At 42.9% G+C, this 22,750-nt stretch overlaps 1 long non-coding RNA gene across 1 annotated transcript in view; it reads left to right on the forward strand.

The window, feature by feature from the left end:
- LOC121669051 overlaps positions 1–22,750 on the forward strand; it is a 146,630-nt gene that overhangs the window by 47,480 nt on the left and 76,400 nt on the right. Inside the window, exon 2 of the long non-coding RNA XR_006017592.1 lies at positions 18,135–18,269. This is a non-coding gene — a long non-coding RNA (uncharacterized LOC121669051). The remainder of the gene's footprint in view (positions 1–18,134; positions 18,270–22,750) is intronic.

The raw sequence follows: 22,750 nt of genomic DNA on the forward strand, positions 1-22,750 counted from the left end.
TGATGTCAATCAAGGCGAACACATTCAACTTCTTGCTGGTGGGACTGCTTAGAATTTTTCACAGATAGCCTCAAATGTTTTCTCAACAAAGTCACCAATTTGTTCAGTTCGAGACTCTTCTGAAGTGTCCTCGTTTTGTGACGAGGATCTCTCAAATCAGATCCAGTTTTCACAGGAGAGTGGTTTCAGTGCTGTTTCAATGGAAATGATTCTTGTAGCCTTGTACTTACTCTGTGGGTTTTTGGTGCACACACTATGGTTTTAGCCTGAGTACTTCAAAGATACACACCGGTGTTTTTATGCTTTAAATGTCTGTCTTGTATAGATTTTGATCTTTGCATTCTGGAAAAATTTACTTGTTTTGTAGCACTGAAAATATTTTGAATTCATCACCAATAAATAAAAGTTGAAATCATTTATGAAGAGGAATAGTGACCAAAATTTATGGATAAGCATCCCAAAGCTCCTTTCAAAAGACTATTATTGCCTATCTGTACACTAGGCTGTTCTCTTCTGCTAATGTGTACACAAACACGGTCATCAAAAGAATCTTCTTTAACTGAAGTTTTTAGTTGAAATTAAATCTCTCCATAATAAGCAATGAGGATTGTTTTTCAACCCATTTATACCTCTGGTAATGAAATCTAAGGATTTGCTGCCTGTAGGAGTGTTGGGAGGATAGGAAGATTTGATTGTCTTTCTTGAGACCATATTATGTTAATTTTTCTGCCTAGACTATGGAAGCACAAAAAGCAATAACTCACTTATATGAAGACAAAATTCTCAGGGTTGTTGTCATGGAAATGAAGTGGAAGCAGCTCCTTTTCCTTGAATAAATTCAATAGGCAGGCTAACAAAGACTGAGCACAGAACTCGGATGCAGGCTGTCCCTGACCAGGCAGCCGGGTGAGCACAAACCTGCTGGGCCTCCCCTGCTCAGCCTTTCCCAGGAGAGCTAAACAAGTGGCCTTGGGCTGATGTAGAGTGGGACAAGGACAATATTAATTTGTTTGGACGGGGACGTTACAGGACAGGTTGCTATTCTTCTGTATTTTATGTTGGCTGGACTCAAAGTTCAAGTTCATTAACCCTGTTAGTCTTTGGCTCCTGAATCAGAGAGGCTTCAAGAGCTGTTCTGTTCACTGGCACAAATCTTGTTTGTGCTCACAAAGCCGGGCAATTATATTTGAGGAAGCAAAGGAGCTCAAGAGTGTTCGTTTCTCTGCTCTAAAAAGTGCCTCAGCAAATGATCTTGTTTTTTCTGTAGAGAAAAGCCAGCAGCTTTCTAACCTTTATGCACACTTTTGCACTTGAAATATGGTGTCTTGCTGCTAAAAAATTACCATAATACAGCTTTGTTTTAGCATTTAAGTGCTTGTTTTATGGGTTTGGCTCTGTTTGGGAGGAAGAGTTTGCTACCACATTTCAATCCTGATAGCTGCAGGACAGCAGGGAGTAGAAGGAAGAGAACTTGGAGGGAGATGATAGGATAAGAAATTATTTTATTTTAGTGAAATCTTGGTAATTACTATTCACCTGTTGGGCCCAACCCAAAGTATATTTGAAGTCAGTGGAAAAAGCTCTTGCTGGAGTGTTAATGGCCTTTAGGATGATGGTTTCATATGTTACCATGAAACAATTGGGTTCTTCAGGAGTGTAGCCAGTCTGCTCTAATACAAGGTATGCGAGTATCCTGAAATAAACTATGGAGTATGTGACACTCCTTCAGACAGAGACTGCTTAATGCACAGACACAGAAAGTTTGAGGAGAACTGAGGTGGCTAAGCTGGAAGTACTGTGTGGGATTGTGCAACCTGAAAGTATATTTTATTCTTTCCAAGTAAAATGGTATCTGCTCTTGTGTTGCCTTAATGTCCCTCATTACTCCCTTCACATTAAATGTGAGAAGGGCAGGAATTACCCTTGTAGACTCATGAAGGTTGAGTTGTGGCTTGTGCAAGTATTTTCACAATTCAGAAGCTTGGCAGTACCTTTTGCCAGAGCTGCAGTGTGCAGCCAGCACCTGTCAATGCTGTGGAACAGCAGGGGCTGATCAAAGTTCACTGTCAGAGCAGAGTTAATTTTATGTGGTTACTCGCAGTCATGAGATGTGTTATCAGAGATTCATGTCCATTTTATGTTGGGTGCAGTGGGAAGCATGAGATGATCAATGAGCAAAAATTCCCTATGTTTCTGTGGGTATCTAAGAAGATACTCACTGGATTGTGTTGTACCAGAGCACACCAATGCAAGTCATACAGCTGCAGAGCTGGCATCACGTGTCCACAGGTTGTATTTAAATTTAGGAATAGCTAGAAGAGTGAATCCCTAATTCAATTAAGAAAATACAGTGTCACAAAAATTTGGATTTGAATCTCAGTTGAATTTACTTCAGTTAAACCCAGTTGAGGAAATATCTGAAGAATCCAAGTTTTAAGTGTGCTTGCTATTTTCTGTTTGGTGTTTATGTGGCAGGTGGAGTCCATACCTGCTTATCGTATGCCTTTTCATTTTTTATTGGTGTAGGTTTTAAAATTAAAAAAGCACCTTTTTTTGTTGTTCTTGTTACTGCTTCTTGCTGTTAACCTTGTGTTTATTGATCTGTTCTTATCCTGGAGTTTCCCATTGCTTTTTCAGGGAGGATGTCTATAATGCAGGTATGTCTGCGTGCTTTAGGGATTTAATAAAAAAAAAGCTGTTTTTCATACTGGGTAAAATTTGAGTTTCTTGATCTCTCTTCATACCTTTCACACCTCTGTGTTGCAAAGGTAAATCCAAATATTAGAGCTGAACAAAACAATCTCCTTCACTACAGAAATTTGAACAGCTGCACGTGAAAGGATAAAAATGTTTTGCCAAGTTAATCTCATATGATTTACTGCCTATGCCTAATCTGCTTGGAAGTGGCTATGAATATTCTAATATCCTTTGGAAATTACTGGCTGGGCTGATGGCAGCTGGGAAAAGCTGTGAGCTTTAGGATGGCTGCCTGTGGAACACGCACCTGCTTGCCTGCCTGGAGCAGTTGTGGGCAGAGTCTTGGAACAATGGAAATTCAATTGTTATTTGTTGCAGCAATAAAAACAACGCTGTTTGCGTTCCCAGGAACTTCTGGAAGACTGAGCAAATATGAGCATGACATTTGCAACCTGTTAAGTAAATTTATGGTTGGCATTTAGGGAGTTAGTGCTAGCAAGAAAGGTGAGGCAGAAATCCCAAGGCAGGCCTATGCCAGCCCTGCAAACTCAGGTCAGTCCTGTGGATTTTCCCTGTTTCCGTGGGGAGCTGCAGCCAAGGGATGGGCTGGGCACTGCCCCATGGGTGTCCGTGCACCTACACCGGCCTTACTGCTCTGCTGAAGCTGCTCAAACTGACATGGGACCCCATGTAAATATGGAGCAGGGACATGCATAAATGTATTATTGTATTCTACTAAAAACAAAACAAAACAAAAACTTAAGCAACTTTTCACACAAAATTATCTTTCTATACAGTTGTTGAAGCAATCTGCAGTTATGCATGTCTGCTAAATTCAGCCCACTGGCTGAATTAAGTGCTGAAGGAACTTTGGAAGAAGCTGTTGTGAAGTTGGAATATGACCTACTCACATTATTGATGCTGTAACATATTTTTATGTAACAACATATTGATAGCAGCTTTTCATTGCAAGTTAGTCGGAAAGGCCTTCGTTCCTCGGGGGCGCGTTGTGGAGCCAGAGCGATGCACTTCTAAAAACCAGGTCCTTGCAGTGTGTCATGACTCCTGCACTCTAGAGCATAATAATATTTGGAAATTCAGTTTTTTTGGTTTTTTTTGGTTTTTTTTTTTTTAGCCTATACTTGGGATCCTAAAGGGCAAAGGTTTCTGGAAGAGGCCAAATTATACTCAGCAAAGATGCCTTTCAGACCTTATTCCGTTTTCCAAAAGTAATTGCTGCTGCCACAGGGAAACACTGGGATGTGTTTCTGTCACTAGGGATTGTGTGCTTATTCTGTTTTTTCACACTGTTCCATGTGTGCATAATTGGTGTTTTAACACTTTGCACTGCCTGCATGTATTTATCTCTTTGTTAATAAGACAAATACTCTTAGACTCATAAAAAACAGCTGACATGAGCTAAACTGGGATGTCCTGACTAAAGACCTTAAGTAAATAAACAGACTTTAGTACGGGCAAGTAGTGCTAACTGTAATTACCTGGGGCTGTGTGCCATGGAACTGGAACAGAAGTCAAACAAGCTAATTTCATTATTTTAATGGAAGTTTGCATCCCATTCATTAGACTGACATATGACTCGTCATTAGTAACAGTTCGTTTCAAAAGCTATGGTGGATAAAGGTTGATTAAAAATTAATGAGGCCCAGACCCATTGCATTACCATAGTGTCAAGTTGTTTAAGTCTGTGGAGCTAAAATAAGAGCAGGCTTTAAATACTCTCTTGAGTTTTCTGTTTCATATGATTTATATATTTATGCTTTCAGCCATGGAGGAGCAAGAACTTGTGAATACTTTTCCTTGCTGTAGATATCATCAATAAATTATACAGTTAAATAAGTTGTTAGCAAAACCAATTGCTGTGTCTTACTGATGCATTTTTAGAAAATACATTTTGTTGATAATCCAGTAAATGTAGGACTTCATTAACTGGAGCTCTAGTCACCCTCAATTCCCTGGGAAGTCAGTGGCATTTGACTGGCACCTAATATGCCAATTGACCGTGACTGGAGTTGCCTGTCCTCTTGCCAGCATCAGTGCTCACATTTCGTTTTAGGAGCAGGGCTCTGCTATGAGCAGGCCAATCTCTTTAAGCATCAGCATGTGGGTAATTTCCCTGGAAGCAGCAACTGGAATACTGAATGTAAATGTGGTCAGTGGAGGTCAGGCTGATTTCTGTCACTGTGTGGCTGAGGCCATTTAGTGAAGCTAGAAACTAAGTTCTGGATTCCTCGGGTATTTGTTTAAATACTTGCAAAGGCTGAACTAACTTTAGATTGATGGTTTTCCCTGGGGCCAAGAGGTGCCTGTTTATAGCAGCAGAGGAGAGGTTAGAAGGAATAGCTCTGAAGTAGAAACAGAAACCCAAACCTAGTCCATAAAATCAGTATGGAAATTTATTTCAGAACAAAAAGAGAAGGGGAAGGCACAGTTACACTTTAGTTTCATAAAACATCCCAAAACAGCAGCCCTTCTGTGTTCCAGTACTCATTCCTCTGTTGTCCCAGTCGAGGAGGGTTGCAGGGCCCGAGCTGACAGCAGGGTTAGGAGTCTCTCATATATTTGAAGCTGAACTGGGGCATTCTAGCAGGGGCTGTTCTAGGAGCAGTACTCCTTATAGGAAAGTGAAACGAGAGCAGTAGTTCCTTTGGCATGAGCAGTGGCAAACCTCTGAACTCCCAGAACCTGAAAGTGGTTTAGAAAAGGTTCAAGATGTTTTATGCCAATTTTGTTGTACCCTGTGGAGTTTTAGGTCTTCCATGGCTGTTGCCCTTAGGTGAGGCTTTTTTTGCTACCTTACTAAGGGTAGGACCAGCTGTAATTGAGCAACAGCTTGTGATCTTTCCATGACCCTGATTCCAAATGTTTCTGCATTAAGAAGAATCACATGTAATTAAATTATACAGAGCCATGGTCGAAGGGGACTTCAGAGGGATATATCTGGGAGAAGAGGTGGGGGCAGAATTGCTTTTTAAATTCCTAACTGCCAAATTATTTGAGGTGACTCAGGGGTGTAAGAGGTAGTGTGAATACCATTCCTGCCCTACTCCTCTAGGGGAATGGCACTCCTTCACCAGCCCCTGGCTGGGGATATCGGCCCCATCTCTGCACTGGTGCTGTGCTGCCCAGTGGAAGGACTGTTACACCCATTTGCAGCTTTTCCCTTCCTCGCTGCTGGAGCAGCAAGGCTGTACCTAGCACTGTCCCAGCTCGGCAGAGGTATGGAAAGACTGGATTAGTCTGCACAGTGTAGCAGAACGTGGGGGACAAAACTAATCTAAGTGATGTCACTGGAGAATTTTGAGACTCTCCTAGTACTGCCTTTTTCCATCCTTGCAAGCTTTGGCAAAATGCAGTTGCTTTTCACCCAGGTGAATGACACCAGACCCAATTTAGTCTGCTGGTCCCTTCTGCAGCCAGCACAGGATGGGGTTAAGTTCTAGAAAGCTTTAAATATGATCTACCTATGTGCTCGTGTTCCAAGCTGGTGTGTCACCATGCTTCAGGGGGTTCAGCAGGACCTCAGGGTCATGCTTTGCTTCAGCCCAGCAGCCTTTATGTGGTCTTGTGAGGTTGGGGTTCAGCGTACACCTAATCTGGTTGTCAGACACCACAGCCCAAAGGTACTAAGCATTTTATTAACAAATACTGAGTCATTCAAATAGCAACCTGCATTTCTCAGTGATTTTGCAGCCTTCCCCGAAATACCTTTGTTGCTTACCATTGTGTCTTCAATATGCTTAACTTCAGTTTATATGTTCTGTGAAAGAGCTGAACTTAAACCAGGAGATTGTCGGAGAGATCTGTAGTGACCATATGGTATTATAAAATTACAAAAATGCGAGAGAGGGTTGAGCCAGTTCCAGTTGCCAAACTTACTACTTGCTTCTAATAAACACTGAACTATCTGGCATCTGCTGTCCCTCAGGTAATACCATCAAGAGTGGAAGTAAATGTTTCCTTTTAATTGCATTGTTTATGTCTAGAGGGTCCAGGGAGATCATGTGATGTTTATCTAGCTTTTCCATGCATACTGAATCAGCCATTTCAGGGAGAACTTCATTATTCTTGCCAATTTTCTCTTCAATTAGACTGAAGTTTCACTTCAGTCATTTTTTGGAGTTGTATTCTGTATGACTTCAGAAGTGAAAGTCCCAGCAGTTACTTTCAGTATGTTTTTTGATAGGATTGTTTCTTTTATTTTAACTCTTATTTAGTATTTTGGCAAGGAAAAACTAGGTCAGTGCTTTCAAGGAAATCTGTGGATGAAAAGTGCAGAATGATACAGATTTAAGGCTTCTTGGGTCAGAGAGGGGTTTGGGAATTGAGTTCTGTTATTTGAACCAAAAGGAATTTAGTAGAGCTACAGTTGAGGGAATTTCTGTGAAAAAGCTCTACTGAATGTAGCTGTCTGTCCTGCAAAAAAGTAGGAATGTATTAAATGGAGAAAATTCATTGTGCAGTGACTAGAATCTTGGATAGTTACACAGAAATCTCTTATGCTTTCTACAGGAGATAATTAGAATAAATTGTGCATGTACCTTCTTGGAATGGTCTTCCTGTGAGGGGAGGATAATCCTGTCAACAGGACATCTCCCAGCAATGATCCCTGTGCTGGTTTTGGCTGGGACAGGGTTGATTTTCTTCACAATAGCTGATAAGGGGGCTGTGTTTTGGATTTGTGCTGGAAAGAGTGTTGATAGTACAGAGGTGTTCTTGTTACTGCTGGGCAGCACTTACACAGAGCCGAGGCCTTTTCTGCTCCCAGCCCACAGCGAGGAGCCTGGGGGTGCACGAAGAGCAGGAGGGGACACAGCTGGGACAGCTGAGCCCAAAGGAGCCAAGGGCTGTTCCAGACCTTATGATGTCATGCTCAGTGTGTAAAGCTGGGGGAAGGAGGAGGAGGACAGGCAAGACACACACATTTGGAGTGATGGCATTTCTCTTCCCAAGGCACAGTAGGAGTGATGGAGCCCTGCTCTCCTGAGCACCTGCCTGCCCAAGGTCACTGGTGGATTCCTCCTTCTGCTTTGCTTCTGTGTGCAGCTCTTGCTTTACCTGTTAAACTGTCTTCATCTCAAGCCATGAGTTTTCTCCCTTTAGCTCTTCAACTCTCACCCCATCCCGAGGGGGAAGAGTGAGTGAGCAGCTGTGAGGGGCTTAGTTGCCAGCTGAGGTTAAACCACAATAGTTCTGAACAGAAATGAGCTGTTCTCTTTAACAGAGTTAGGAAACATCAGGGATATGCTCCCAGCTGAACTGGGCACTGACCCAGGAGCCTAAGGGATTATGTGGCATAAAGAAAGATTTGCTGTGTCAGTGGGAAAATCTTCTGATTCTTGCAGGAAGGCTGGGATTTGGTCCAGCTGAACTCAACGGCTGCAGGAGCCACAGCTGGAATGTGCACAGAAAAAGCAGCTCCACTGAAGTGGAGGCCTGTCAGTTTGACAAATGCTGCTGTGCAGCTCGTGTCACCCTGGAGCACTAATTCCCCTGCTGAAGTGTGTGTCTGATTGGCAAGGCCTTGAGATAAATTCCCCTCCTGGCTGAGGCTCTCTGTGGGCACCGGTGTGAGCGGTCACAGCCTCTTCTCAGGATTCTTCTGAGGGCTGGACACACAGATGATGCAAATTGTCCGATTCCATGAACATCTCCCTAAGTATTTGAACTTTCCTGCTCATCCACAACGTGTGAGGTGCTAAGAGGCAGTGTAACACTGCAAACTTACAGGCACTTGTTCCTCCAGCATCAACTCAGCTGGCTCAGTGCACAGAGCCTCCAGACACTGATACATGCACCTGCCTGGGACAGGGAGAAAGTCTCATCAGGAGCCTCTTCTGTCCTCTCCCCCCTTTCCAGAGCATCATTTGCTACTGGGGAAGCTCCTGGTGTGAACTGGGGGCTCTGCCTTGGCAGCTTCTGTGCAGGACTCAGGGCATGGGGAGCAGGGCAGGAGGGTCTCACTGGCACCCTAATGCCATGAGCTCCTGGAATTCCCTTAAAACCAGGGCTGAGGCCAGAACGGGACAGGGTAAGTAGGAAAGTGCCATTTTAAATTAAAAAGGCTACCTGGGAAGGTATGCAGTGTCCCCATTTTCCCATATCCCCCAGTGCTCCTTGGGCACCTGGGAAATGTTATCTCAAGGGCCAGTTTCTATGTTTGAGCCTGATCTTTGTTGGTGCTGACAGCACCTGGCAGGTATTTTTATGTGCAAGTAATTAAGCTTCTGCCTCTTTATCATCATCTTTTTTTTTGTGCCAGAGGAACACAGGGTCTTCAGAAAAGCAATGTCAGACAATATTTGAACTAGAGAAGAGAGATAATAAAGATCACATATTGTTGGGGGAGTCATCTGTTTGTGATGATGAATAATAAATAATTCATTGTGCAGGTACCAGTGATACAGAAAAAAGATTCATAATTTCCTTGAGCCTGTAAATATCCAAATGTTACACTCAAAAATTAAATAAAAGCGGTTTTACCAAACATGTTCTGTAGCATATCTTATTTAATCTGAGTATGTAGAGCTGCCAGTTTTTCCAGGCTTGGAAATAAAAAGACTTTTATAAATGTTACATACATAGGTGCTATGGATCATGGAGCTGATAAGTTGTTTATTATGATCTTGTCTTATTTGTGTTGTGGCAAAGGAATTGTGCAGTAGAGCTTTATATTTTTAGGTGAGGAGTGTCCGTAATGCTGGAAGGTTGAGGTGGGTGGGGAGTCTGTTGAGTCACTCCTGAACAGCTCAGTGACTGGAGCCGTTGAACAGCTGGTGATTTGGCAGCCTGGGTTAGGTAGGACTGGTTCGTTTCTGTGGCAGTGCCACGGCTGCCGAGGTCCCTATTTTGGCACGTCAGAGAGCAGCTGTGGCCTTGAGTCAGCCCCCTGAGGGAGCTGCACTGCTGGGGAAGCCTGTGGACCCCTATCCTGGCCTGGCAGAGGGGTGGGAGGGTGGCCACCATCCTGAACACCAAGTGTAGGGATGAAAAATTTCCAGGGTATCAGTGATTTTGCGAAAATATTGTAAGGGCAATGATTTTAACTGAAAAAAATCAATGCTACTTCCATAAATGAAACAATTATTTTCTTTCTTGACTGGATGACTTTCTTGAATAAAGGAGGAATGAGGCAAAATTTTTAGACAATGAAAGAACTGCTTTGGTGTGACAGAGGCACCGGGGCAACTGGACTTGGTTAAAAATTAAACCAAGATAAATGTATTTTTAAAGAATTTAGAGTCAAGCAGGGGTTTTCTTTTTTTTTATTTTTCCCCTACAGAAGGTTTGTGTAGTGGTTTGGTTTTTTTGTTTGGTTTAGGTAGTTGGGTGTGGTTTTTGGGTTTTTTTTGCAACTGAATGTAGTAAACAAGAACTCATATGAAAGAGTGGAAGACTGGAAAATGCAGCTGTAGTTCTGCTATACTGTCCCTTTGATTTTTGAAAGTTAAACCTGGGAAATTTTGAGAGCTGGCATATTTGGAATTGTAGACACCCTTCCATTAATCTTTAAAGTAAGAGATTTTTTAAAAGAATAGAGAGTGGTCAAAGAAAGATTAAAGCTTAAATAAAATTCAAGCTTTTGTTTAGGACTGATTTAAAAAAAAGAAGAACTTGACATTCCTACTGAATTCATTAGGCCTGGATTTCATCCAGGTTTTCTCCCAGTTTGATTTAACTGCAGGTGACTGGAACAGATGGGAGAGCCTGGATGTAGGTGCATAGCCAGTGATAGTTGTTCAGTGACTCCTCCCTTGGCAATTAAGCTTGAGATGGACTTGGGCAGTGCGTTCGTGGTGCCTTTCGTGGGGGCTGAACACTGCAGTGTTACTCAGGTCGGGTCTCTCTCTTCTCTGAAATCAAACACAGAGGGAGTCTGTTGTACTCTCCCCTGCTTTTACAGTCAGACAGTACTCAGGAGAGGATCTAACAAGAATTTGAAATAATCTGATTTTTCTAATTAGTGTAAAATTGAATAATTTAAGAATAAAAGCAAAACAACAACAAATGCAGTAACTTCTGGTTGCTTTGTTGTAGTAAAATGGAGTGTTTGAGAACCTTAAGCTTATTCTAACAGTCCGTCCCCAAATGGTGGGAGGGGTATTTATTCATCTGGAACAATGTATATCTTTTAAATACCTATCTCAGATTTTATAAATAATAGTTAGACCCAGTCATGTACGGGAGATGTAGTGTTTGTTTGTTTAATTAGGGAGCTGAGCTGAGCTAAATCCTGTGGCAGATGTTGCCATGTATAATGTAATAAATAAAAGTCTTTATGGGACCCAGCAGGCAGCAGAGCTCTCAGTTAGCAGATGGCAAAACATTAAACTGGCAGTGCAGTAACTTAGCTGACAGTGTCAGCTGGACCAGACCCAGGCTTAGCACGAGCATGAATCAACTTCACATCGGAGGTGTCGCCCAGCCCGCGTTTCTGCCGTGGATGTTAATACTGTCTTTAATACTGTCCATGATAGAAGATTCGTCATCCAGCAAGGTGATGTTGCAGTAAAAGTCAGTCTAGGCTTAACCTGATCTCTGCTGTGCAAGACAACGAAAGATCTCTTAGAAGAACAGAGCAGATGTGCTGCTCAGTCCAAACTAAGGGTGATACAGGGACTGGAGATGTCAAACCTGTTAGAACTAAACCCTGTGGAGCCTAGCAGGTGAGAAAATGCTTTTTGGTTCAGAGGAGAAGTTGTTGCATTGGGCGCTTGGCACCAGCTGTCTGTCACAGCCCCTGAGTGGGTCTGTGGGAGTACTAACGCAGAAAAGATGTCCCTGAGCAGCTGGAGCCAAACTGTACATTGCCTCCAGAGATCCCACGTCCTGCAGGATAAAAGGACTTCTGCAATTCCCTGCCATGCAGACAGGTCATGCTTTTCACCCTAATTTCCTCCTGGCTTTCCTTTAGAGGTAAACACACACACATCTCTCCAGGCATTATTCTGTTGTCCCCTGCTGGGATGTCAGCTGCCGTCTCCCGAGGCTCCCCGCACTGCAGAGTAGCTTCTCCAAACCCAGTCTGGGAACACCCTCACCTGCAGCTCCCCCAGGCCCCTCAGTGATGTGCCTCCCAATGCTATGGCATTTTCCCTGGGCCCAGCTCAGGCTCCAATTTAAGACTGATATTACGGTGTTTTAGCCCAATGTTATGATGTTTAAGCCCACCTTAAATGCAGTTGTCTGAACAGCAGGTGTTTATGACAGAGTAAAACAGGATAGATTGCAAAGCAACTGGGAAGGCAAAATGCTTTGTACAAACTTCAGAATCCAGCACAAGGCAGTTAATCACTCACTTACCACAGTGGCCTGCATGTGCATATGTTGAATTTAATATACCTTTGTGGAAAAAGAAGGGTTTCCAATGGTTAGCTGCTTCCTTTGGCTTTAGAGAATGTCCTACAGGGATGCTGGTGACTTTTGGCTGTTGTGTTTCATTCTTTTCTCTTGATGTCTCTCTCCTGTTGGTAGGCAGCTCACAGCAACTTCTGAGCGAAGTGGAATATCAGAAAGGTTTTAAAATTAGTTTGAAAAAGCAAGCAAGTTGTTCACATATGAAAAATACAGCCCAAACAAAGTGCACCTTGTAAAACAGCAAATTGTTTAAGCAGAACAATGTAGTGTTTGCTGGTTTGGTTATACTCATTTAAATGGAAAAAATGTACTAAACCTTCTCTCTGAGGGATAAAACGTACTGGCTTTTAAAGGCACATATTGCCACTCGAGAAAGCAACTAACCTGATTTACTGCAAGTTTGGTTTTCTTTTTTTTTTTTTTTCCTCTTCTGACACCTCTGGGAAGATGGGATGGATTGAGTTGAGGTAGAACACCCAACATCCTCCCAGAGGACGTTGCTGCCCTACGGTCGCCATGGCTGCGTTGCATCAAAACCCCACAAGAACAACACAAGTAGCTCATTCCCTTAGAAGCTACATAATAGTAAACAAGTTTTATTTTCTCCCATGCATAATGCAGCCCAAGGTTCTGAGCACAGTTGCACAAGGTGGGATGGGAGGGGAAGGTGACTTTGCACAGGCTTGGTTTCCCTGCATGAGGAGATTAACCAGGATTGCTCCTGCTCCTGCAATGCAGACTGTTCTAACAGCTGATACTCTAAGAACCTCACCCAACTGCTGCAAAGACTTTCTAACTATACCACACAATCTGCTGGTGGTCTTGAAAAGTCAGTAGCTCTTTCTTGCCAAGAGAAAACAATGGAGCTTTGCTGCGGGAAATCCTGTGGGGTATGATGGTTAAGTCTTGTGTGAAGGAAATGACAATGCACAAAAAGCTCATTTCCTTCCTATCTTTTTTTAGTACATGAAAAGGTGGGATTACAATAGTTGCCAGAATTTCTAGGTGTTGATGTGTTAGTCCTAAATTAGGAAGAATCTGAATCTGGGTGGTCTAGTTGGTCACTGAACTAAGATTCCACCAGAGAAGTTCAGAAGTGTCTGTTTGACTTTAGTTCTGTTGGCTGCTTCAAGAAGCAACCCTCTTGGCAAGAAGAATGATCACCAAGATTGCCCACAAATAATTGTATTTGGGGATGTGAGAAGCCAGTTGTGAGGCATCAAGCAGGTACAAAATTCTTGAAGGGACATGTGTGTTTATTTATATGTATCAGGAGCACCAAATCAATGACATCTAGAATGAAAATCATGTTCAGAATAATATGGTTAAATATAGGCACTTCAAGTGGCAGAGTGGGCAGAATTTCAGTATTTTCCTAACCACAGGCATAAACCTACTCCCATTAAATACTAAAAAGTCCTCAATTTCAAACAGAACAATTGATGTTTGGACAGTCTCACCCTGAAAATCATCTGTTGAATCCTGACACCTAAAAGCATCTTATGCATTGAATGGGGTTACTCAATTCAGATTATTCTCAGTCGGAATGTTTGATGAGGAAATCTTTTGAGTAGCCACTTTTAAGCCCATTTAGATTTACACAGTTTGAGTTAAATTCAGATCAGTACAGTGCCTGCAGTGATGGTTAACAGTAATCCTTTATCTCCTAAAGACTGTGGAAATTATGTTCTTTGTACGAATTTACAAAGCAACAGATGATGTGTCAAGACAGTAATTTAAACCATGAATCTGCCCTTGCTTAAAGATGAACTTCTGCAAAAGAAAAATGAATAAAATGCTAGTGGCAGACAAGCAGAATCTGCGGATAAGTGCATCAATTTTTGTTACTGACAGATCTTGTGCTTGTAATAAAACTGAAGTGCTGTGGGGTCAGTGTCAGAATGAAAATACAGTTGTTTTCACAAACATGCTCATGTGATGGTAATAGTAGCTATTAGCAGGGTTGACACAGCTATCTGCCAAATAGAAAAATGAGTTCTCCTCATCACAAAATGAGCAAAATTGGGGGAATAATAAATCAGAAAATTAGTTAAGACATCATTTATCTTTCATGGCTTTGTGACATTGTGGCTTAGAGTCCTTCAGGACATAAATTCATTTATTGCATTTTATTGTTATGAAAACCTGTCAAGGCTGGTATCAGGCTCTGGGAGGTTAGATGAGCAGAGGTAACTGTGTGGTGTTAATTAAGATGGTGTTTGCATGCTTTTGTTCACCATGTGGCCAGTTTGCTGTAAACTGTTGAATTACTCTTCTTCCTCTGAGCCCTTTAAGGAAAATGAGAATTCCAAAATGAGTAACTTCTGTCTGAGAACTTGTGGCTCTGGCTATCACAGGTGCTGGTGGCTGGATGGCAGTAACCATTATATAAAATGAGATGAGGCTGTGCTCTATTCAGCCTTTCATTTCTATGTGTAGGTTCTGTGCAGTTATTCTAGACATTCAGTTTTTAATTTTAGGCTCTGTCAGCAAGAAGAACTGGTGCTATCTAAATTTTGTATTGGGTATTTTTTTGTCCTTTATGGATTCCCATGTATTTTGTAGTTACATGTCGGAGGATTGCTTCACTTGTCACAGAAATGCACGTACCATTTCTCTTCTTCAAGACATGCCATTGCATGATAATTAGAGAGGGAAGAAGAAGAGATGAATATGTCGATCTGAAACTCTAAAAGAGGAAAAATAGTAGAATTCTGTCAATTTGTACTTTTCACTCTGCTATTTTCTTCAGAAAATAGCTAATCATATATGATGAAATTATTTCCTCAGTGTGGGGTTATTAACAATTTATGCAACATTTTGAAAACTGAAGGAAAAGTAATTGCCTAATACTAGCATTCATACTTTAAATGCCTAGCTTCAATTTTGCTTTTGGACCAGAGATTTTTAAGTCTGTCTTCGAATCCTACAGTGAACATGCGTGCAAAATTAATGCTAAATCTTCAACCAAGGAACTCCCTGAGCTGTGCTCTTCCTCCAGAGGAGTTTGTGACAACTTCTATAGAAAACTCATAAAGACCACGAGACTGTGCAGGAATGGAAAGAAAATGGATTTTACCTTACATTCCTTTTATCCTGTAAATATTAAAGGATACCTTTGTATGTTTTAAAAATCCCCCAATTGTTCCCTGAAAGCCAAACAAAGTGGGATTAATTTTTAGTCAGTGTCTTAATTGCACCTGGTGGGGCTACAGGGGAAAGGGGATGGTGCACAGAGTGTGTAGAAAAGTTTGGACACGTTCCTTTCCTTACAAAGATAAATAAATGTATATTTAAATGCCTTTAGAGGAGCACTGATATGAAGTTTACATTGTCAGCTTGAGTGTTTTTTGGCAGTGTTAAGCAGTCACTCCATCTTTAGTCATGGGGGGGGAGAGGCTGGGCAGGAGATGGAGCTGTCTGTGGTGTCCGAGGGTGCTCAGCAGGGCCAGGAATTTGGAGCAGAGGCCAATCCTGAGACAGCAACGAGTGCAGGTGGAGAGGGAGGGAAGGAGCTGCTGGAAGGAAAGCTGCTCCCAAAGGGTCCATATTGCACACTAATGCTTCTGCAAAGCTCTTACAGATGTTTATGAGAAAAGCTGTAGGACTGGGAATCCTTATCAGAGATGAAGGGTGGGTGTAGATGGTTTTTGGAGGGGAGAATTCCCAGTGTAATTTGTTAGCAAAATGACAATAAAAAAACCAACAACCATAATGTTAGCTTTTAATTCTTTTTAGCATTATTTAGAGCAGAGACCCAGAATTTTCATCAGGTTGGGTTGTTTTGATCTTTTTCTTCTGAGCATGTCTTGCCATTCAGTTTTCCACAAGAATTTTAGCATCACCAGCAAGCAGCGTATCACTTGTTACAGCACCACTGACTTTCCATCTGCCCTGGGAGCTGAGCTGCTCACAGATTGCTGTGAGTGCAGTGCTCTATGATGAGCTGAGTTTCTGGAATAACAAAGCTGTTGTGTTTCTTTGAAATGCAGGTCAGGTAGCCTGTGGCACTGAGCACAGGACCACTGACGTGGTCAGCGAGCTCCCAGGGGCACGTGAAGACTCGTTTACACACTCTGTCCCAAAGACACACGGGGTATGTCCTGAATACGCAGGAACAAGAAAGGAAGGATGTGATTTTGCTTTTTCTACATTTGATGTTTTCTTTGGGTCCTGGAAAAGGAAGTATTTCAGCATGGATTTGCAAAGGGACTTCTCACTTCTGTGACTGAGAGGAGGAAGGTCAGCTGTAGGTCAGCATGGACTTTGTTCTAGGCTGTTATTATTCAGTGCTGTTCTTTCACACCTCCATTCCCATGCAAAGCTGCTTTTTGCATGCAGCAGATCTGTGCATTCACAGAATATGCTCTTAATGCAAAATAAACTGGTCTGGTCTTTGGAGACTGAGAGCCCCAGCAGGGTATGGGGCAAGGAGTGATCAAAGAAGACCTGGGATGCTACAGGGGACCAATGGGCCAAAGAGAGGGGCAGCTGCATCCTTCTTAAAAAGAGGTAATGATGTCTTTGAGCTCTTGTGCAGATGTACTTTAAAAATCCCAGTACAGATGGAGACAAAATCCCCTCTCTGGTAGAAATCCAACTGTTTTCACAAAAGGCTGAGTAACTCCTTAAATAAGAGATGTAGGTCAGGTGGAGGAGCCAGCCAGGGGTGCCTCAGGTGCTGTTCCTGAGCAAATGGAGCTGGTGGGAAAAGGGGAGAGCTGCTGGCTGGTAGCTCAGTGGTCTGTGCTCTTGTGGCAGAAAAGAGAAACGTGGAGAGCAGCGAAGGACGCACCCGGCAGCAGCGCATGTTTGGAAGAGGAGGTTGTTCCCACCAAGGTGGTTGTGGGTTTTTCTTCAGATGCCTACACAGCTAGGAGCACTGGGAAAGTGGATTAACTGTTTAATGAAGCACAGGACGCAGCTGTTTTCCTCCTCGTGCCTTTAGTGTTCTCTCTTGTATACTGCCAAACGTATGGGGAGCATCTGAGAGCAACAAGGAGCAGCTTAGTGGCCTAAGAGGGAAATCCCAGAGTTAGGTATGGTTTAAAGTCACTACAAATGTTCCTGCATGCCCTTTGGGGTGGTGTGGCCTGATGGCCCTGCCACATACACACCCTTCCTGCCTTTGCAGTGCTCTGCTCAGATCTCCATTCCACTGGTTCTCCACATATGTACTGTGCTCGTGATTGAGACTTGATTCTTATAGGGCTGCTTATACTCTTGATGCTGTTTTTTGATTCCCCCCCTGTTGCCCCCTGGGACCCTCTGCTTTCCCTCCCCTCCTGTTTATTTGCACACATTTGTCCACCTCCTCCTTTTGCTGTCAGGAGACAGCAGGGCTCCATGAGGAGTGAGCCATCAGCTTTGCTGGACTTTTGCATCAGGTGTGCTCAACTGTTTGGGCTTTGAAGGCTTTACTGGCTGCTGCTCTGACTGAGATGAATATTGTGTATCTGTGCAATGCACAGCAACTAATGTAACATAGCCATATTCTCTGTGCATTGGGCAGAATTTCTCACTTCATGCATCATTCTCAGCTTGCTGTAGCAATTTCACAAAGTCAATCCTTATCTATTAGCACATAGGAAAAGCAGCAGAGAAATAGGCGCAGGACTTTTTTTTTTTTTTTTTTAATTTTAAGAAGGTTTTCTAAGTGTATTTCATGAATAATGAACCTACTCATTTGGAGTAGGCTTTGGGTACTTGACACATTCTGTGCAAGAGCTGATGTACCTGACCTTTGAACTGAGTTGATCACAGGTTTGACTTTTTAAGTTATGCAGTTAATGTACATAGATGAAGATGATCAGCTCAGCACAGCCACCCTTGCCTTTGAGGGTAATTTGGAATATTTTGGGAGCATTACATCACTCATGAAGTTCATTTATTATGTGCCATCTGAGAGGCCCCCTAAATTCAGCCAAACTAACCACTGCCAGCCCTCTGCACAATCTTTTGTTCCTGCTGCCCATGCTGGCTCCTCTCCAGGAGGGAGAGGTGGTTTCCAGAGCAGCTCAAGCACACAAGCTCTTACCATTCCTTGTGTCTCTTCTTTCCAGACACCTTTGGAGTCACGCTTCCCTACAGAAGAGGTGTTGCAGATGGACCCCACTGTGTTTCTGAGGCATTTGGTACTGTAAGTGGCTCACTTGAATGAAAGCGATTTTGGGAAGAACAGCTGGGAGCTGGAGCAGGTAAGGCGTGTTGCTTGCGTGGGCAGGAGCAGTTTGGTGCCTGTGGCTCTTGCATGTTCTAGTGAGCTGGAGCACAGCCTGTACAGGAACTTCAGGCTGGCGTTGTGTGTCGTGCTCCAGCCTTCCTGGTCTTTGGGAGGAGAGAGGCAGAGGGAGCCTGGAGCAGAGGGACAGCAGGGCACTCTGCACTGGAAGCAGGCCAGTCTCTGTGCCAGTGCCACAGCTGACAGGAGACAACCTCGTTGTGCAGAGGCAGGTGGGACAGAGCCAGGAGCTCCTTGGAGAAAGCCCAGGGAGACAGGCTGTCCTACAGCCACGGCTCTGCTGTGGCACCCTGCTCAGGCTCCTCACATACTGCGCTCTTCTCCAAGCAGCTGGGTGGGCTGGCACCAGGGAAGGAGGGCTGCTTATCCCTCAGCCACCATGCAAATTGTTCCCAAGAAAGAGCAACTTGGCAGCAGCTCCCTGGGATTTGTGACTTTGGCAAGTTGTCAATGGTAGGGAGTGAGAAAGAGGTGCGAATGAATTATTCTGTCTCCACAAGATTTTTCCCTCTGGGGGATCCAGGCACAATCTTCCTCCTCCTGAGCTTGCCTTGCTGATTTTGTAAATCTGCAGCATGCAGGCAAGGTCCTAAATGTCGCCTAAAAATATCTGTCCATCATAGAGACTTAATCATGCTAGGCCCTTATGGAGCATCTCTGCCTAGGGATGATTTTTCCTTGATGTGCAGAGGTATGTGGCAATTATATGCAGACATGGGACTGCCTCTGTCTAGTTCTGGTAAGGTGGATGGAAAATAATGTGAAGAAAGAGTAGGAAAAAGCATAATAAAAAGCAGGAGAACAGCACTGACCTAGGCAAATACACTTTCTCCAGCCAGGAGAAAAGTTTTTTGAGCAAAACAAGCAAAATGCACCTATTGTCTGCTCTTTGTAGTGATGTTTGGAGCCGCTAAAAAGTGATTTCATCACTGCCAGTTCCAAAAATAAAAGGTCAGCAATGAAGGCCCTCCCCAGTCCTGAAAAGCACTTGTTATTTTCCAGTAGTATTTGAGGCTAAGCTCTGTTTGCAAGTGTCTTGCTATAATTTGAAATTTGTTTGTTTGTTTTTTTAAAAAACGGGATTCAGTCACATGGTTCCTGGGTTTGAGACATCGCAGGGATTGCCCAGCCTTTGGGAAGCTGAGGTAAAATGGTGGGAGATGGTAGTTCTGTGTATTAACCCTTCCCCCTGTCTCTAGCAGATATTTTTAAGGTATTACTGGTTTTCAGTAGTCAAGTACTGCATGGATTAAAAGAAGCATCAAGGGGAAATCCTAATTTCCAAAGAGAGCAGTGCTGTGTGAGAGTGGGGCAAGAAGTGGTTTGCTGCTGGAAAATGCCAGCTGTGTGTGTGGTGCCTGTCTGCATTTGGTAACAAAAAAGAGAAGACTGAAGTCCTGCTGAATCACATTCCCTGTGTCACCCCTGGTGCCAGCAGAGCTGCAGCCACGGTAAGGTCAGAGTGGGGACCTTGCAGCCCCAGCAGAGCAATCTGGGCATGAGCAAAAGCCCAGCTGGTGGGGTGGCTGGGTGTGCAGGTGGATGGCAGCCTCGGAGCGCGCGTCTGCCCTGCGCCGCCGTCCCAGCGCTCAGCAGGTGAGGAAATGCTGAAGGCAAGTGCTTCCTACTTCGTAAACAGCCTAATCTTTCATCAAATAATTTATTCTATGTAAAGGAAGAATTCTAGTGTGCAAAGCTAATCTGTCTTGTCTAAACCCTCCTTTTTTATCTTTGAAGCCCAAGTAAGTGTCCAATTTATAGTATTTAGTAGATAGGATTTGGGATTCTTATCGACTTGGCAATCTTGGTTTTGGACTTCCTGGTCACGTTTCTGAAAAAAACCATCAGCTTAAGAAATTGATGTTTTTGACAGTGTATTTGCTTTTCTTTTTTTTTTTTTTTGAATGTGTGAGACATTTCTGCTTGGAAAGTGTGTGTTGCAATTATCAGGTTATAACAGTATTCTAAAATTTTCCTCAGACTAAATGACTTTAAAAGTCCTGAGTGAGAGAAGTTCCTTATTTCTCTGGCTTCTGTATTGTCAGTCAAATATTTACAAGAGCCAGGAGATGCCATATTTTCTACCAGGAGAGGAAGAAATTTGTGGCAAAAGAAGGGATTTAATCAGAATTGATGGTTTCACTTTGAGACAAGCCAGCAAGTTTTTACTTGTAATTATTTCTGATGTTTGTGTCTTGAGATTCTGAGTTTGATGGGCAAAAGGTCCCTCTTTTCAAGGCACTGAGTACTTGGTGGGGTCAGGAGGGCTCAGGCCTTCAGCAGATCAAGGTCACATAGGAAAGGAAGAGATGGAGAAAGAGAAGCCAAAAGGAGGAATTACAATTTTCAGTGCTGTCAGTCTCTACTGTTCTCATGCTGTCCAGCTGAGGAAACTGCTAAATGCTCTGTTTGCTGGTGCTTGGTGCAGACAGGGCGTGCAAGAGGCTGGCAAAGAAATACTTCAGTTGTTGTTGCATAGTCTGTGGCTCCCTCCTGCTGTTAATGCTATAGGGAAAGTTGCCTAAGTTGAGGTACCCAGCTGGGTAATGTGTTTATCCTCAAAAATCATGTTTCCCATTGCTAAAGAACCATTCCACTCTAAAAAATTATCATGTTATTAGCTGTGCTGTGTTGTGAGAGCTCACCTTGTGATGTCTTTTTTTTTTGACACCATCTTCAAATAATTTGTTTGGCAACAAACCAGGCTGATTAAATACAGCAAACAGGCTGAAGCTCTTTTCCCTTTTCAGCAAGCAAATGACCAAGGCTTTTTATATAGCTTAAAAATAACTCTGCAGATGAAATTCTGTAGGGCCTAATTCAGCCATATTCGCCCAATCAATTTGTCTTATACTATCTCTCTCTGTTTAAAGCTGGTCTTAATAAGCTGTCAAAACCCCATGTGCAGTGGTGGATAATGGTAACTCGTCAGCTGAGGGAGATGTGGGTGAGGGACCTGCTGTCTGTAAAGTAGTGTTGTTGCTTTTTCTCATCAGTTTTTCATACAAGAAAACCAAATATGTAGCTATAGAGATAATCAGCAAGTATGTTTTTCGACTTTTGAGTGTGCATGCTCTATTGATAGTGTTGGCTGCTTTTTAGGTTGGAGTATTGTGGAAAGCAGAGGGAGGTGAAGCCCACAGCAGGAGTCATTAATTAGAGGAGATGATAGTGTGAACATGCTGTGGTACACTCAGGTGAGTCTTGGTACACATTGATTTATACATTATTAAAACAAACTCCTCAGTTACTTTCAAGATTAGTGTGACAATGTATTTTTGTTAAAGCCAGGCACAGGGGACAGAGAGCATGTTCCTGGCGTAGGCAATTAGTTCTCCTTTTCCCAGTCTTGCTGGTCCAACTCGATTAACAGCAGACTTCCTCATACATTGCTCTGCTTTATCTGTCTTTGGCACAACTCCTTTTTGCATTTTTCATCATCACATGGGTAATATGTGAAGGAGAAACTGGTCCTTCCATGACAGAGGAGATTAATTTCAGCAGCTGTTGCAGGATAAATGCAGGATACAAAGGGAATTTGATGTGAAGGGGCTTCAAACCTTGCTTTTGCTTATGAGTAAACTTGCAATGTTTGCATCTTCACATTATTATTTGGGGACTTCATTTACTAGCTGAGGAAAACATTTTTTCCTGCAGTGTGCTAAAGCCAAGCTCTAGACTTTGTTTTCTGGGAAGGACAGTGATTCTAGTCTGGAGATGAAATCCAAGGTTTAGTTGCCATTCCCTACAACTTGTGCAAATATTGGAAAAGCGTTAGCAGGTCCTGTACTGTTTCAGGTCCAGTATGTGGCTAAGCAGGGGCTCGTGCTGGCTGCAGTTTCTTACCCAGGAGAAACTTCTTCACCCTGCTGAATAACTTGCAGCGTGTAGAAGACCCAGAATCTGAAATGTAAAAGGTTTGCAGAAGAGCAGTAGGTCAGGGGAGCGGAGGATTAAATGGAGTGACCAGCCAAAGCTGGGACTGTGGAAGGTGTTATATGCTTGGGACTGTGCTGGGAGTTCCCACTCTGACAGTGTTAACAAGCTTTTCCATAATTCAGTTACACCTTGGAAACAGTTAAAGCAATTTAACAGCAAACTTGGCATAATTACCAGTTAATAGCCAGAGTCAGTGCTCCTAAAGTGTAAATTGTTTTGGTATTGATCTAAGCTTACACTGTCAGCATTTTGTAGAGACTGAACTTTAAGTGCTTAATTCAGCGGTATGCAACCATTAATTTTTTTTTTTTTTAATCTGCAAACAAAGGTGCAAGTGCTTATTCTATTTTTCTGCAATAATAAAATCAATTAAAATGTTTTTCCCCAAATATAGATGACCTTTGTAAGCAACACATTTGAAATGCCAACATGTGAAAAGAAAATTATGACAGGATCTTGTGTTTATTAGGAGAAATGGAGGACTTGCTAGCAGGTTAA

Source organism: Corvus kubaryi, unplaced genomic scaffold, assembly GCF_017639235.1.
Source record: "Corvus kubaryi isolate FWS band 111438036 unplaced genomic scaffold, C.kubaryi_AGA036_p1.0 37387, whole genome shotgun sequence".
NCBI lineage: Eukaryota > Metazoa > Chordata > Aves > Passeriformes > Corvidae > Corvus > Corvus kubaryi.